This window comes from Grammomys surdaster, unplaced genomic scaffold (genome assembly GCF_004785775.1).
Source record: "Grammomys surdaster isolate TR1022 unplaced genomic scaffold, NIH_TR_1.0 149, whole genome shotgun sequence".
In the NCBI taxonomy this organism is placed as follows: domain Eukaryota; kingdom Metazoa; phylum Chordata; class Mammalia; order Rodentia; family Muridae; genus Grammomys; species Grammomys surdaster.
The window spans coordinates 11,291,596-11,307,480 of NW_021604607.1; the positions used below are offsets into that span (position 1 = coordinate 11,291,596).

Genomic DNA, 15,885 nt, shown 5'->3' on the forward strand with positions numbered 1-15,885 from the left:
AGAGAGAGAGAGAGAGAGAGAGAGAGAGAGAGAGAGAGAGAGAGAGAAAGAAATTACATTGGAAATTTCCATTGGGTCCCTTTCCTTGGAGCGCTTGGGAAACTCCATGGAAGAGAGGAAGGAAAGATTGTTGGAGTCAGAGGGAATAAATAGATGATAACAGAAGAACACAGCCCACAGAATCAACTAAGCAGGACTCACATGGGCTCCCAGAGATTGAAGTAGCAAGCACAGGTCCTGCATGGGTTCACAACAGGTCCTCTGTGTATAGGTTATAGACATTAGCTTGATGTTCTTGTAGGCCCCAAACAGCAGTATCAGTTGTATCTACAACTCTTTTTTTTTGCCTGCTCTTGAGTCTAATTTCCTCCTATTGAGTTGTCTTTGCAGCTTTAATATGAGAGGTTTTGCCTTGTCTTATTGTCCCTTATTTTGTCCTGTCTGGCTGCTGTCTCTTGGAGACCCGACCAATTCCTGAAGAGGAATTGGTAGGGAATTGATCTTGAAGAGAGAGATGTGTGTGAAAGGTAAAAGGAGAAGAGGGAGGGGAAACTGTGGTTGAAATGTATTGTATGAGAGAGGAATCTAAAAAGTTATTTTTAGTGGGCATTCAAAACCCAGATGAGACTTTCCATAACAACTGGCATGCTGTAAGATCCTCTCTTCACTGTCCAATCCCTGCTAGTCACCCTAGCTACAATCCCACTAAGCATCCGCATCTTGTGTGAAGTCTGACAAGAACTTTCAACCCTGAGACTGAACACCAATCAACTGAGATAAAATGTAATAGGTTAGAACAATACTCAATAGCGATCCAAACAACTACTTAATACGAAGAAACTATACCAATGACATTATTCCAGATGACTAGGCTCAACCCCAAAATAGAAACAACATGAATAACCAAGATAACATGTTTCCTCAGAAATTAACATCCCCCATATATTGATCTTTGAGAAAAGCAACTTAGCCAGCACAGAAGACAATAAATTCATAATAGCAATTATAAATGTATTCAGAAATCTCAGAGAAGATATGAACAATTGCCTGATGAGGGCCATGAAAGCACAGTTGAGTGAAATTATGAAAATAATTCAAGATATTAAAATGAAATTTAATAAAGAAATAAAAATCTCTAAAGAAATCCAATAAGAAATAAGACCCCAAATGAAAGACTAAGGAAAGCAAAGAACTCAGAGAAAAATATCACTCACAGATTGGATCATGTATAGACGAGCATATCATGTCACAAAGATCAAGTAAAAGCTATGCAGCACCAAGGCAAAGAAAATATTAAATTATAGAGTAACAACCCAGAAATGGACCATGAAGAAATATGGGAATCTACAAAAGAAAAAAAAACACAAATAATAATATACAAGAAAGAGAAGAAAAGCAGGTCAAAGACACACACACACACAAATATTTTCAACATATTCATAAAAGAAAAATCCCCAAATCAAAAGAGATGCTTACTAATGTGTGAGAGACATAAAGGACACTAAATACAAATGATCAGGAAAGAAACTTTCCATATCACATAATAATCAAAGCACTAAATAAAAAGACAAAAGAAAGGAAAGAAAGGATATTGAGGACAGTGAGAAAGAAAGGACAAGTCATATAACTAAACAGCTCATCAGAATAAAAAATAACAGTCAGTGGGAGCTGTAGCCAGACGGGCTTGTACAAGTGCTTTACAATTATTATTATTTTAAGATTTTAAAAATAGCTTTTATTTGCTCCTTCCCACTTAAGAAAATAACATTTCCCCATATTGTATCCTTTCTTTTTCCTTTTAACATTTGTTTATTCATTTTATATCCCAATCGCGCCCCCCCTAGTTCCCCAATCATAGTAACATTTATCTCCTGACCTCTCTTTTTCCTATTTTCATGGATGTTGTTACTATGAATGCTGAACAATATATTTTTTCTTTTCTTTTTTTTTTTTGGTATGTGACATACATGATAAAGCTTCTCTAAATGAAAATTGGTGGCCAGACCTGTCTAAACTAGTCAAAGTCTGAATTGTATTAACACCAGATGTGGCTTTACTGCTTGAAGTACACTTAGCTACACACATCCCTTAAATGCATTCTGGAAATCTGTCAAGGTTTCTGGGTAGAGATTCTTTAGATTTGCTTCAGTTAGACTAAATATCTGTCATTAGCAGCTTTTATTGTACAGAGATATTTAATGTACTATGTTTTTTTGCCTGCACATTTATTTTATGGTTGTAGTGTAGTACCTCCATAATTGCCCCCAATTATTTGTTCCCTCTCTTAGGAAGTCTGTAGATATCGGTTCTTGTACCCTTTCCCATCCATGTCAGAGTTGGTTATATGACTTTCTTTGGTCACTGTAAGTATAAAGAGTGTATAATACGTTAAGAGCCATCACGTAGATTCACACTTGCATTTCTTTCTTCTGTCTCAAGAGCAGAATTTATAATCCAGACAAAAAGTCTTTTTACAGCCTACAACTAGTACATTCATGGTTCAGAAATGAAGATAGCCCACAGCTAACAGGAAATAGCAAATCTAGTTGTGTGGGTGTGTGTGCAGTGGGGAGGGTAAGATTCTACAATTTGTATTAATTATTGTCAGAGCAGAACCTGATTCTTCTTCCTAAGCTTAATAACACACATTTTGGTTCCCCTTTCCTATTTCTAGTTACTGAAAAAGTATATTTCATCCTTTCCAAAATTTGTTAACCTACAGAGCTTGTATTAAATAGTTTAATAGTTTGGGAATAGCATCAATCTCTGTAGAAATTATTTTATTGAGCCTTAAAAAGTCCATAAAGTCTTATCACCTCTACTAATAAGTCAGGCTCCTTTCTAATTACACATTAAAATTTTAATTTCTGGAATTTCTAACTAAGATTAGAGGTGGAGTTATTTATAGCAATATCCTCTTGCTTTGTTCTCACATTTACTTTCAGTATGTTTTAGTGGGCTTTTCAGAAGAATTTACCAATGTACTCATAATACTTTATGCTACAAATATAGCAAGTGCATTCAGATTTATTTTATGCCATAGCTGTATCAGATGTTTTCAAATCTATCATCTGATTAAATGGTTCTAGAAAAACTAATTTTGGGAAGTTAGAAATGAACTTGTTAAAAACGACACAACAGGATTGGGAACCTCTCTCTTGTAAAGTTCTTGCCTTGCAAGCATGAAGGCCCCTGTTTAATCTCTAGAACCCATGTCTGAAGAAACAAAACAAACAAAAAAAACCAAAACAAAGCAAAAAAACAAACAAAAAAATAAACAAATCCAAGAGAATTTGTAATCTCAGTACTAAAGAAGCAGGGACAGGAAGCTGCCTGGAGCTTTCTAGCCAACCAGCCTAGCCTACTATGTGAGTAGCAGGTCTATAAGAGCTGTAAGAGATATTGATCCAAGTCAAACCAAACCAGTATGACTGGTGCCCAAGAAACCACAAATGAAACTGTCTTTTGGCTACACACAGGTGTATCTCCCTCACATGTGTAACCCTACACATGACACATGATCACACACACACACACACACACACACACACCAATGATCACATTAAATGTTTAGAAGACAGGACTTATTCTCTCAGTGTAAATAACTGAAAACCTTTGATGATCTGCTTCTAAAGTTAATGGCTTTGCTTCTATTCTTCTTTATTAAATATATTGTTTAAGGAAGTAAACATTTGTTATAAAACAAACAACCCACGTTTATAACAAGAAGGATTTCTTTTGTGCAGGTGGATCTTGCTTGTGACTGTGAAGACGTTGCCTGACGACATCTGCGTTCATCTTCAGGATTCAGGACAGGTTCGAGGACCATCTCAAGGACAGGGAACAAGTCTTCAGGCATAGGGCAAATGCTCCAGTAGACTTAGGAGTGTGCTGATCTTTATGCTTGTGTTTGGAGTCTATAATCTATCATTTTTGTTAGCTAAGGTGACTCACATGCAGTGTTTAAGGTTCATAGAATTTGGGAGGCATGGCGTGAATAAAGCATTGAATTGGTACAACCTCAGAAAAAAACAAACTAACAACAAAAATGTTTTTCATAATTATGAAGTCAACCATATCATCATTTCTTTATAATTTTATTATTGTTTAATAATATATAAAATTTGTAAGAACCAATATTTCTAATGGTAGAAAACATTTCAAATAGAAAGCTTTGTTTAACAAATTTTAGATTGCTGAGGTGAATTTGATTTGACACTTTATGTCACTTATGTTAAAAATAAATCATACTAAGCGAAGAGATTCAGTTACCATGGAATGGATAATATTTTCTAACTAGCATTTTCAATTCTGCAGTTCCCAGTCAGGTATATGGTGATCATACATCTAAGTATAATCTGTTGAGTTGGCTTACGAAAGGCTGGAACTTCCATTAGGCAAGACAATGCTCAGAAGCTTGTTCTTTGAGCCAGGGAATTATGAAACACCAAGGAGCAAACTTGTATGAGCTGCGCTGTGGAAGAACATGTATAGCAAGGGACTGAAGGAAGTCTCTGCTAGCAGCTGGAAGTAGTTCCTATCGTCAGTCATGTAAGCTGGCTAGACAACGTGTCTTTAGCCAGTTGTTTTCAACTATGTGGAGTTTGAAACTTAAAGCTCAGTGAAGTTGCACCTGGAAACTGTGGGATTAATGTTTTAAGCCATCAAATTTTCTTACACAAGTGGTATTTTTCAATCAATGGCTTCACTGGAAATACCGCAAATATGTTTGGGGGTATATCTCATTATTATTCCAATATAGGTTTACTTAAAAATATTTTAATGGAATACTATACATATTTGTTTTAAGATGCTACCCAAGAATGGGAATCAGTGATAAGAGAAAATGTTTCCTTTCTCTTTGATGCAAAATGCACACTTTTTGATGCAAAATGCCCAGAGGGCTCTGAAAAAGTAAAAGAATATAGATCACAATGAAAAGGTTCAAATTCAATCTCTGGGAATTCTCCCAGAAGTAATTATTCTAGAAATAGTTCCCTTCCTCTAGAAATCATGAACCTATGTTTAAAATTACTATTGCTTAGGCAATACATTTTTCTATTCTTTTATTCTCCTTTCCATTAAGAAAAACAAGGGGCTCTCCTAGTACTTTATTTCGTGTGTGTGTGTTGTGTTGTGTTATGTTCTGTAATATATGCAATACAGAGAGATAACAGATTGATTGTTAGCATTCTAAGACTAGAAAGAAAACTGTCTTCTATTCCATCTAACATAATTCAGACTGGGTGTAAACTCTATCCGTTCTGTATTTAAGAAAACAGACATTTACTCTAATTCTAAAAACACACATGAAACATCTGTTCATAGTGTTGTTAATGTATGTTTATGTTTTACAATTTAGCATTGTATCATCATATTTCAGTACATGTTTTGCATCAAGGAAACAGAGAGATTGTCATGTGCATTGCTAATGTGGTGGCACTTCCTCTGGGTCACATGACTCATGTCCCAAATCTGGCCTTGCTTTTGTCAACATTCTGAGTTCACTCATTTTTCCAAGTTATAATAGAAGCCCTTCCTGTCTATGTGTTACAAAGAGATCAAGCTAAGTCTCAGTCCCTACAAAACTTTTAAGTTTCTAAACATCTTTTAAACTGTAATGTAATTCCTTGCTCTTCCTTGGCTCTCCATGAGATTCCATGTAATTCCATGCTCTTCACTCTCTTTTCCTTGATATTATTGTCACTTACACACACACACATACAAGTACACGCACACACACATGTGCTCACACACACATATGTGTGTATATGTACAAATATTTAAAATACAATTTCATTTATTTCTTCATTGTGATTTTCTGCTGCTTATTTATTAGTTCATGAATTAGTTTAGACATACAAATGTCTACTGCCTAACTTGTCCCAACCATTGTCCTCAAAGCTCATGCCTTTTTATGTAGTTATTTTCTTTTTATTTAATTATTCCTTTAATCCCAGCACTAGAGAGGCAGAGGCAGGTGGATTTCTGAGTTTGAGGCCAGCCTGGTCTACAGAGTGAGTTCCAGGACAGCCAAGACTATAAAGAGAAACCCTGTCTTGAAAAAACAAAAACAAACAAAAATAAAAAAATAAAGTGCAATTATTAATAATGGTATATTTTAGATCTCAGAAAATTAACAAAATAAACAGGTTGGGGACATGAAATGTATTTCCTTGAAATTAGTCTTTAAAATTAAAATTATGCATGAGTGAATGAGCTTTCCCTGGGCTGACAGGGAGAACTCAATGGCTGTCATTCTGAATGTCCCTAGTGATCTCTCCTTTTAGCTCCAAAACCATGCTCTTAATTTGATTCACTTATTCCAGAGCAAATATGCATTATTTAATAATATATTTTACTTAGTGTGATTTTCTAAGCACATTTGTTGGATTTGAAGACTACTGAATTTTAGTGTAGTTGTGGGTTTTTCCTTTTTATCTTAGTGCAGAGCTATTTTTAAATGTTGATCACTTCTGACATGGGTAAAGTATTCATATTGTTTTCATCCCTCCATCTCCCTACACCAACACCTCTTGTTCACCCCATTTTTCTCAAATTCATGATCTCTTCTTTACTTATTGCCATTACATAGTTAATGTGAATAAAATGACATAATATTTTGCAAAAGATGGTAAAATTAAACAAAAAACTAGTTCTAGTTTTAAAAAAATAATCTAGAACAGCCTAATAAATAGGAACATTATTTTACCCTTGAAGGCAAATTATGCAAATAACTAGAGGAAAGTCACTTTTCCAAAGAAAGGAGATGTTGTTATGCTTCTCAGATTCATCTCTGTGCTTTTCTTCTTCTCTCCACTGGGTCTTTAGATGCCTCCCAGGCCAGAACCTGCACTGCAAATTTTTTTTTTTCGTATCTGCACACAGAACGTTAAGTGGAAGAAGCCTAGATTGTTCTCCATGGCAGATCCTTAACTTGCATTAAATTTCCAATTTTTACAGACCAAATTTCCCTATCCCTCTCTGGAGAATTATGGGACTATAGAGGAGTATTTACACATGATCAGACCGTGAAATTTGACGGTGTGTTAAACATACTTCAGCTTTGGACAACTTTTCTAGGAATGTTAGTCTGGCAGTGGCTAGGCATTTTCTTTAGATTTATTAGGCAGGAGAGAAAAGTGTATTTTAATGTTCCCCTGGCTCTGTAACTTATTTCTCTTTATCTGCTATGGAGGAAAATAATTAAATTATTGATGTTTGTTGGCTCATATGTGCAGCTGCTATTTCATTTATATTGTTTATATGCCCAGTGAAAATATTCCAGAGTTCAACAAAATCAGTGACTCAGGGCTCCTGATATATTAGCTCGCCCAGCAGTGCCAATGTTTTCATTCCTTCTGAGGAGAGTGGTATGGATTTATTTTATCTGCTGCCGACTGTGTTTCCACTGTTTGAAAATTCTCTTTCTAGGATTGCTTTAGAGATTATACCAATCATTAGCTGCTGTGTCTCTGTCAAACTGAAAAGTAAAAGTTAATTCTCATGTGTCATGAGACTAATCCCATGTGCAACCTGGGAAAATGGTCTCCTCAGACAGGAAGGGACAATAAAAGCTTCTGGCCATCCATGTCCTAAAACTCTGGAAAAGATCCAACCTCTCTACTGCACATTTAAGCCGAGCCTTTTCTATCGTGTTGAGAGGCTCCATCTGAGAGCCTATGGAATCCAGGCTATGGTAATATCATGTGGAATATGGTATTTGACACCCTTTTGGAATACTTCTCATTATCTGCACCTCAGATGTTTCTACATTAAATTTCAAACACACATAGGAGTATTTTGTGTGATAAAGTAAAGGAGTATTTGCTGCTAAAGTAAGATTAGAGGAAGTATACTCTAGAAACATCAGAGAAAACATAAAGGGAACATGGAATACATTTTCCAGTGTCCCTAGTGTGAACATGATTTTTTCTCTCGTGATATTGGGGAGAAAGGCAGCTTATGCTTTGTTTTCCATGGATGGCTGTTCGTTTCACCTTGCTGCCCTGATTTTAGCAGAACACTAAGAAGTAAGAGAAGAAACCTCCGTGACTAGAGGCTGCTCTGCCTCGCTCTCTCTGAGGACATCTGATAATCCACTGATCTAATAATCCAGGACGAATCCTTTGTTCTTTCCGTTAGTTCAGTATAAAAATACATTTCTCACATTATTGCAAAGCCTTTGAATAATGCTTACCTGCAGTGTACAATGTGGAGATTACATTAATTTTGACTAGGGAACAACTTGATGCCTCGAGATTTTTGTTTACTTTTCTGGCCCCAGAGGCAGGTAGTTCAAGCATAGGGCATTCAAAGCACCAAGTGCCTGCAGGGTTCTGCGTCTATCAGTGAGTCCTTTAAGCCCTTTTAAGTCTCTAGTTAGTTATGAATCAAAGGTTAAAAGAGGCCAAAGGAGAAAACTCTGAACAGTGTATGTGCCCCAACAAAAATATTCCTGATGTATTAGTGATATCAACCCGTGGATCACACTGTTTTATTACTTTAAAAATGCTTCAGATTGTTAATATCTTTAGCTAAACCTCAGTGTGTATGTATTTCAAACCAATATATATACTATAAATGCATAGTTTTTACTATAATTAACTAGGTTTTGTCAGTTAAAGAAATCAATTTAAAATGTAAAATTATTTTTAGGTTTCAAACTAAAGACTAAAGATTAAATAGCTAAATAATTCATTTTAAAATTATTACAGGATGTGTATTGCTCTATAATTTTTAAGCAAATGTTACATCTTTTGGTGAACATAAGGGACTGGAACAGTGAATATATTTCTTAGTTCCTTGCTTAATATGAAAAAATGGGAGATGGCTGTTAGCCAGAGGAAAAGCTCAGGTCCAAATGCTGTGGGCCAGCTGCACACACTTTTTCCTTTTGTATAGTGGGTTAGAAAATGTAAGCACATTACACTTTTGAATGTGTACAGTCTCCTCAGTGACCTCATACTGCTGTCTACACAAACAGTAGTTTAGAGTCAGTAAATGCAGCCACAGTTACTTGTGAAGGTGTATCTGTTCCATGCACAGAGTCCAGAGTCCTGGAGTCTCACCAGGAACCTTTATCAAATTGTCTACTTTCTGCTCTTGAGGATGATAGGATCTAGCAAGGTTGAAATTTGCTTTGTAATTAGTTTGGAATGTCTTCTTACTCCAAATAAACTGAAAGATATATATGTGCACACGAATGCATTTACACACAGGTGCACACATATGCATACTTGCATCAGGAACACACACACACACACACATTAGTGCATGAATCTTTACTACTTTTGGATATATTGTCATTATTACCAATACTTATGGATAAAGTCTACACCAAGGCAGTCAGATGTATAGATAAAGAAAATGAATATTTAAAAAATAATAATCTGGAAACTAGTTCCTCCTGCTACAGGAGCCATTGGCTCTTCATCTAGGTGTGAGGCCATGTAGAATTTCATTTGTTCACATAGGCATGTCAGCATGTTAGCTGATATTGGTATTGTCATGTTGTCAGTCTTGTGTAAGAATTATGAAAATAGGCTCAATGGGCCATTTATAGATGTACGTATCTACCTATCAATCAATCTATCTATCTATCTATCTATCTATCTATCTATCATCTATCTATCTATCTATCTATCTATCTATCTATCATCTATCTATCTATCATCTATCATTTATCTGTTATCCTATCTAATAAGCAAAGAAGAGACTATCAATTTGGGTTGTGATACAGAAAGAGTCTGGAGGATGTAGCATGGAGGGGAGTGATGCAGATACAGATGTAGAATTCTCATGTATGAAATTCTATATTTTATAATGAGGTTTTTTAAAATGAGGAGTATGGAATTCTGTAAGGATATGAGGGTATTTGTGAAGACTCTGATGAGAGAACCATGGATGACATTTCTTAGGTCCAGTTAGGATTATGTTTCCCATCAAACCAAATCCCCCCTTTTAACTCACTTTTATTAGTACCTGATTTCTAATCACCCCTTACTTGCCAACACTCGGCTTTAACCCCAAATTTTCACAGTGTCAAGTAGCAAACTCTGTATTGGGACACTAGATAGAAACTTGAATAAACACAGTTTATTCCAAGCACAATTCATGTAAAAATACATGTATACATACAATTGTGTATTATTTCCAACTGGTATACCTGCTTCACCTTCATCCCCCAGTAACTTACTACTTTTAAACCTATTCATTCATGACAAAAACAATTTGATAAGGGAAATATTTGATTTCACTGCACAGTTTTGAGAAACTTTCCAGAAAATAAGTTTAATCAATTTTTGTTCTTTATGAGAAAATTCCAATAATGGAAATGGCAGGTTTCCATAGCTACATATTATGTTTTGTACCTCTAGCAACTGCAAAGTCCTTAAACAAGAAGGAATGTAAGTGTTTTTTTTATTAATATTCACATAACGTTACTTTCCACTCACAATAAATACATTAAAATTTAATCAACTAGTTGGCAAATGAATGTACCTAATGTTAATTCACTGATCCTGCTGTTCATATTTGGATTGCCACTCTAATATATCTTTTTTTGCTTGGAGACAATGAAAATCTACACTCAATATTGTAGTGGTGGTTCACTTTCACAGTCCAAGTCTCATAGAACATTAGTTAACACAATTATAATTAAAGTGCTTTTATAAGCTTCTTGTATGTGTTATGAATTATAATTAATATACAACATACAGTTAAGAAAGTCAAATAGTAAATGAGTTTAGACATTGAGGCTATCTTAAAATGAAGTTAAACTTTTGTATGTCTCTGTTGTAGACTGTTGGTAGGTAGTGTGTACTTTTATAAGTAATACTGCTAGTAACAAACATGAAAGACTATGGTTTTTATTTGGAGACAGATATGTTCCCTAATCCCGAGGACACTTGATAATGTCTGAAAACATTTATTTATTTATTATTTATTTATTTATTTATTTATTTATTTATTTATCTATTTATTCATTTATCATACTGGGGTAGGCAGAAGTTGACTGTAGAATCTAATTAGAAGAGGGTTATGGATGTATCTCAGCACTGTACAATGCACAGTGCAATTATCCAGTGAAAAAATCCAGGGGGTGAATGGCATCATTCTTGAGATACTATGACCTTGGGCAATAAATAGTTTACTTATTTTGATAAATTAGTCATCTGCAATACATTATGTGCTTTTTATCTCCAAGGAATTGTAAAGGTGCATCTTTTGAATTTTATAATCAAGGATATCATTGATAGTATATGATTTTCAACTTAATAATTGCTTAGAGAGGAAAATGTAGAAAATGAAAAAAAAAAGACAAGTAAATAATCATAATACTAATTTCTTTCTACTAACAGAGCCAACTTGTTTTCAACTACTTCCTAGGTTTTCTTCCAGGGTTTGTTTGGTCAGCTTGAGGATACATTTAAAAGAAAAATAGGTCATACATTGTCTTCCTCCACTAACATTACTCATGAGTGATCTGTAGGGCTTACTCAAATTAACCAGAATGGACGCTCTTGAAGCGTGTTTAAGCACTGTAGCATATTTCTTTGATCATAACTTTTAAAATATGCCTCATTTGTTCATTTTGTTTTCTCATATAGGTACAGTTAAACTGAAAGTAGATCAAAAAATATCAGGTCATAGGTGGTTATTTCATCAGAAATGTATGTATAGCATCTTTACTCAAACTCTTTTAACTTCCCAATAGACAGTATCAATTCTTTTTGTCTTGGACATCTGGACTCTAAATGGGATTCCTAATTACATTTACCCTAAACCAAACACACGGTGATTTCCATTTAAAACTACTTTCCCATCTTATTTTCCACCAAAATCCACAGATTTCCCTAGTTTTTAAGAACTTTAGAAAATCCTTCAAAACTTAAGTCAATATTAACTCACTATTCCATCATGTTTCTCAGATCATTACAATTGTAAATACTACTGCATAAACAGGTATTTTTTTCATGGACCTGTGCTGCGTGTTTGCTAGACACTTGTACCAGTGGATTATCTATGCACTACATAAAATAAAAATTAAGATATGCACCATCAGTATAAAAACCTATATATCTTTAAGTTGTCCTAAGAATCTTCTTTATTTGCTATTACAAGGTAAAAAAGAAATTTAAATTAAAACTTTGTGATGAAACTTTCAATTGAAAATTAATTAGAGCTTTTCTGCCATCTTCCCTCGCCGTCACCATGGTGCGAATGAATGTTCTGGTGGATGCTCTTAAGAGCATCCACAACGTCGAAAAGCGAGGCAAACGCCAGGTCCTCATCAGGCCGTGTTCTAAAGTCATCGTTCGGTTCTTAACTGTGATGATGAAGCATGGTTACATCGGTGAATTCGAGATTATTGATGATCACAGAGCTGGGAAGATAGTGGTGAACCTCACTGGCAGGTTGAACAAGTGTGGAGTTATAAGCCTTAGATTTGATGTTCAACTCAAAGACCTAGAAAAACGGCAGAACAACAGTCTGCTACCATCACGCCCGTTTGGTTCCATTGTGCTGACAACTTCTGCTGGCATCATGGACCATGAAGAGGCAAGACGAAAACATACCGGAGGGAAAATCCTGGGATTCTTTTTTTAATGTAAAGCATAAATAAAAAGCCTTTGTGGACTGTGAAAAAAAATTAGAGTAAAATACAGTTACTAACAATCTCCGATACTGGTCCAGGATAGCTGGTCCACTATTCGACTTGAATACACTATAAGATTACAGTGGACACATGAGTTTTTTAGTACTTTCAATGTTTAAAAAGGCAGGCACACAAGCCTATGATTTGTCCTGACTCACACATCAAATTGCAAAGGAGAATTAGGGCTTAAGTCCAGGTTTAATAAATTCCAGTTCAGTGTCTTAGCTGCCTAACTATAATGGCTCCCATTTTTGGAGGAAACAAGCTGGACTTCATGGGGATGAATAGTTATTATCATTAGTAATAGATATAGTAGATCTTTGGTCACATGCTCTAGAACCTTGAGGTCTTCACACGTCTCTATCCTGTGCGTGTGATGTTCTCATCATGATCCACTCTGATTCCTCGTCCTTTCCTTCTGCTAGCCCTCAGCCCTTTGTTTTCCAGTCCCACATCTAACATCTCCTCCTCAGGGATGCTTTTTCTTGCATATTACTTCAGTTTGGCTGTTTATCATTTGGCAATATCTGTATCTTTTTTTTTCTCAAAAACACATCACAGTGTTGTTTTACAACTTGCCTTTGCATATCTGTTTGTTTAAGGACTTTGTTTACCTTAGAGGATAAAAGACCAGGTACGCTAGGCTTGAGATGATTTTTGTCATCTTTTGCATCTACAGGGAATAGTAAGTCTGTTACACAATGCAAATATTGACTCCATAAAGGAATATGTTTGCATAGCAAGAGGATAGTCTAAAGAAAACTGTATATAAAAAGAAAAATGCCATCACATTGCTACAACAGGCTGAGATGAACTTCTTAATGTTTTGTAACTAAAAAGGAATGTCATGAATCTGCTCTGTTGGAATCTCCCTAAACCCAAGCTTAAATTCCTCCTGGTATTTTCTTACATTCCTTTATAGCCAGTGTTATAGCGTGTCTATTATGGGCATTATACTTACATACCGTTCTGAAAATTCACAATGACTAAGTGCTGAGTTCTGGGTGCTTCTGAGTTGTAGGGGCACTAAGTGAAGCATTTAATGGAAACTAGAGAAGACATCATCCTTGTCGCTAAACTGCTCTTTGTGAACGCATTTTGTGGTTGAACTGTTTTATTAAACATCTGCTTCTTTGAAAATAGACAGTGTCTGCTAAGGAAAAAGGAAAAGAGAGTCAGGAAAAAATTCTTAAAAATGAGGATGAGCTGGTTGCTTTGGGTAGCCCAACCTGTCACTATGATGTAGTTTCTATGGTTACTACTTGATTTCTTCCTTCCTGGCTTCACTATGCTACAATAGTTTACCATAAACTACCTGGGCTGACTAAAAAAAGGAAAAGAAAAGAAAATCTCACAGTTCTAAAGATTGAAAAGTCTCAGGCCAGAGTGACAGTGAGAGTGTGATCTGGGAGACTCCTGTTTCTGAACTGCAGGCGGCCACCTTCTTGCTATATAAGCCACACAGGGGAAAGCATATATGCAGAGAGACAAGAATCAATTTCTCATTCTTTTCCTGTGAAGACTCCACATTAATTGCTTAATATTGTGCCATGATTCTGAGATGCCTCCATAGTCTTCTTCTCATATTGAAAACTTCTTTCCCAGCTGGTGGTAGTATTTAGAGATGCCAAAGACACTTTTGGAGATAGGGCCAAGCTGGTCTAAGTAGGTAAGCATGGATGGGCTAGATATGGACCTACTTTTTTTTTTTTTTTTTGCTTTCTGTGTCCTGGCCCTCCATGAGAATAAACTCCATAATTGTCCCCACAGCTGAGCTTCTCCTGCCACGAAGGAAAGAAATTTTCAAAATCCATGAACCCCCCAAAAAGGCTCTTTCTTTAAAATGTTTGTTAGAATATTGGTCATGTTGCAAAAGTAATTAATACACCAAATACTATTACAATGAAAATCTAAGTTTTTGGTATACACATTTCAAACACCATTTGTATAATGCTTTTTGAAAAAATTATTTACATAGTTGATTTAAAGTGATTTCTGTCTGTTGAATTGGTTGAAGACTAAGTACTCAGTCTGTTGAATGCCAGACATCAGATTATACTTACGAAGTTAAAAAAAATACACCTCTTGCCTTTAACGAGCTCAAAGACAGTGCCTGATGTTGAAAAATACTCTTAGAGAAATGGATGTGGATTAAGTGTCAGGAGGGCTCACGAGACCATGGGACTCAAAGTGAGAATTCTGGTTTTTGAAAGAAGGAGTTCTTAAACTTATTTTGAATAATAAACAAGAATTGATGGTGTCTACTTTCTTTAGCTCTGGTTGTAATTATGCATTAGAATAATTATTTGATTAATGTTTGTGCCTGCCTCTAGACATGAAGCTTCATGCCACCAGGACAACATTTTTTCTTCCTGCCTTATTTCCAACATTTACGTGGAGTTTTGTACACAGGAGATTGCCACATTTTCTTTATGAGAAAATATATTCTTCTGTTTCTTTACTTTGCCCATGTGTTTGGCATCATCTTTGAAAGCCTAATGCACATATTTTATGATGCTATATCTCATTCCCACAAATGCATCCAATAGAAATGAATGTATATGTTCATTTAAAAAGGCCATGTTATTCAGATTCAGTAATCTTTTTATATTTAACTTTCTTAATGCTGAGGATAAATCATATTCATCTTAACTATGGAATTATTAAATTGTGGCTTATTATTAAATTGTGACATTATCTATAAGTGGACAAAATTCATTCAATTTTGTCCATAGATATAGTTCACAAAAATTATTAGTCAAAGAAACCAGGCACAAGAGGCAATATATGCATAAGTTCAGAGACACCATTTGACGAGGTAAAAGTAACCAAGGTTCTTAGAGGTTAGGACAGTGGTTACCTTAGAAGGGGATATCTGGAGAGAGATGGATGTGTGGTGGTCATGCTAAGATTCTGACTGTTTTCTGGATACATGTGTGCATTAACTCTGAAATGAATGTTCATGAAAAGTTCACTATGTATATGAAACCAGTTACACTTGGAGTTCCTTGTTTCTAACCAGTAGAACAGATTGGAAAGGGCCGGCAAGAGGAGAGAGAGGGGATTCTGACGCGACCCTTTTCTGGGGTGGGGAGTAGAGCTGAGGTAAACTCCCTTCCTCTAGGACACTAGGAAAAGAGTGTGCCTTCATGTGAATTGTTTAGTCAGACAAGACTTCTCCTTTGTTTTAAATTCTTTATTCTAAACCCTTTTGACCATTCTGA

The 15,885-nt window shown here is 35.4% G+C and overlaps 1 pseudogene; it reads left to right on the forward strand.

Moving 5' to 3' along the window:
* The first annotated feature begins 12,204 nt into the window (after window positions 1-12,204).
* Window positions 12,205-12,612, forward strand: LOC114619326 (annotated as a pseudogene).
* The last annotated feature ends 3,273 nt before the right edge of the window (window positions 12,613-15,885 follow it).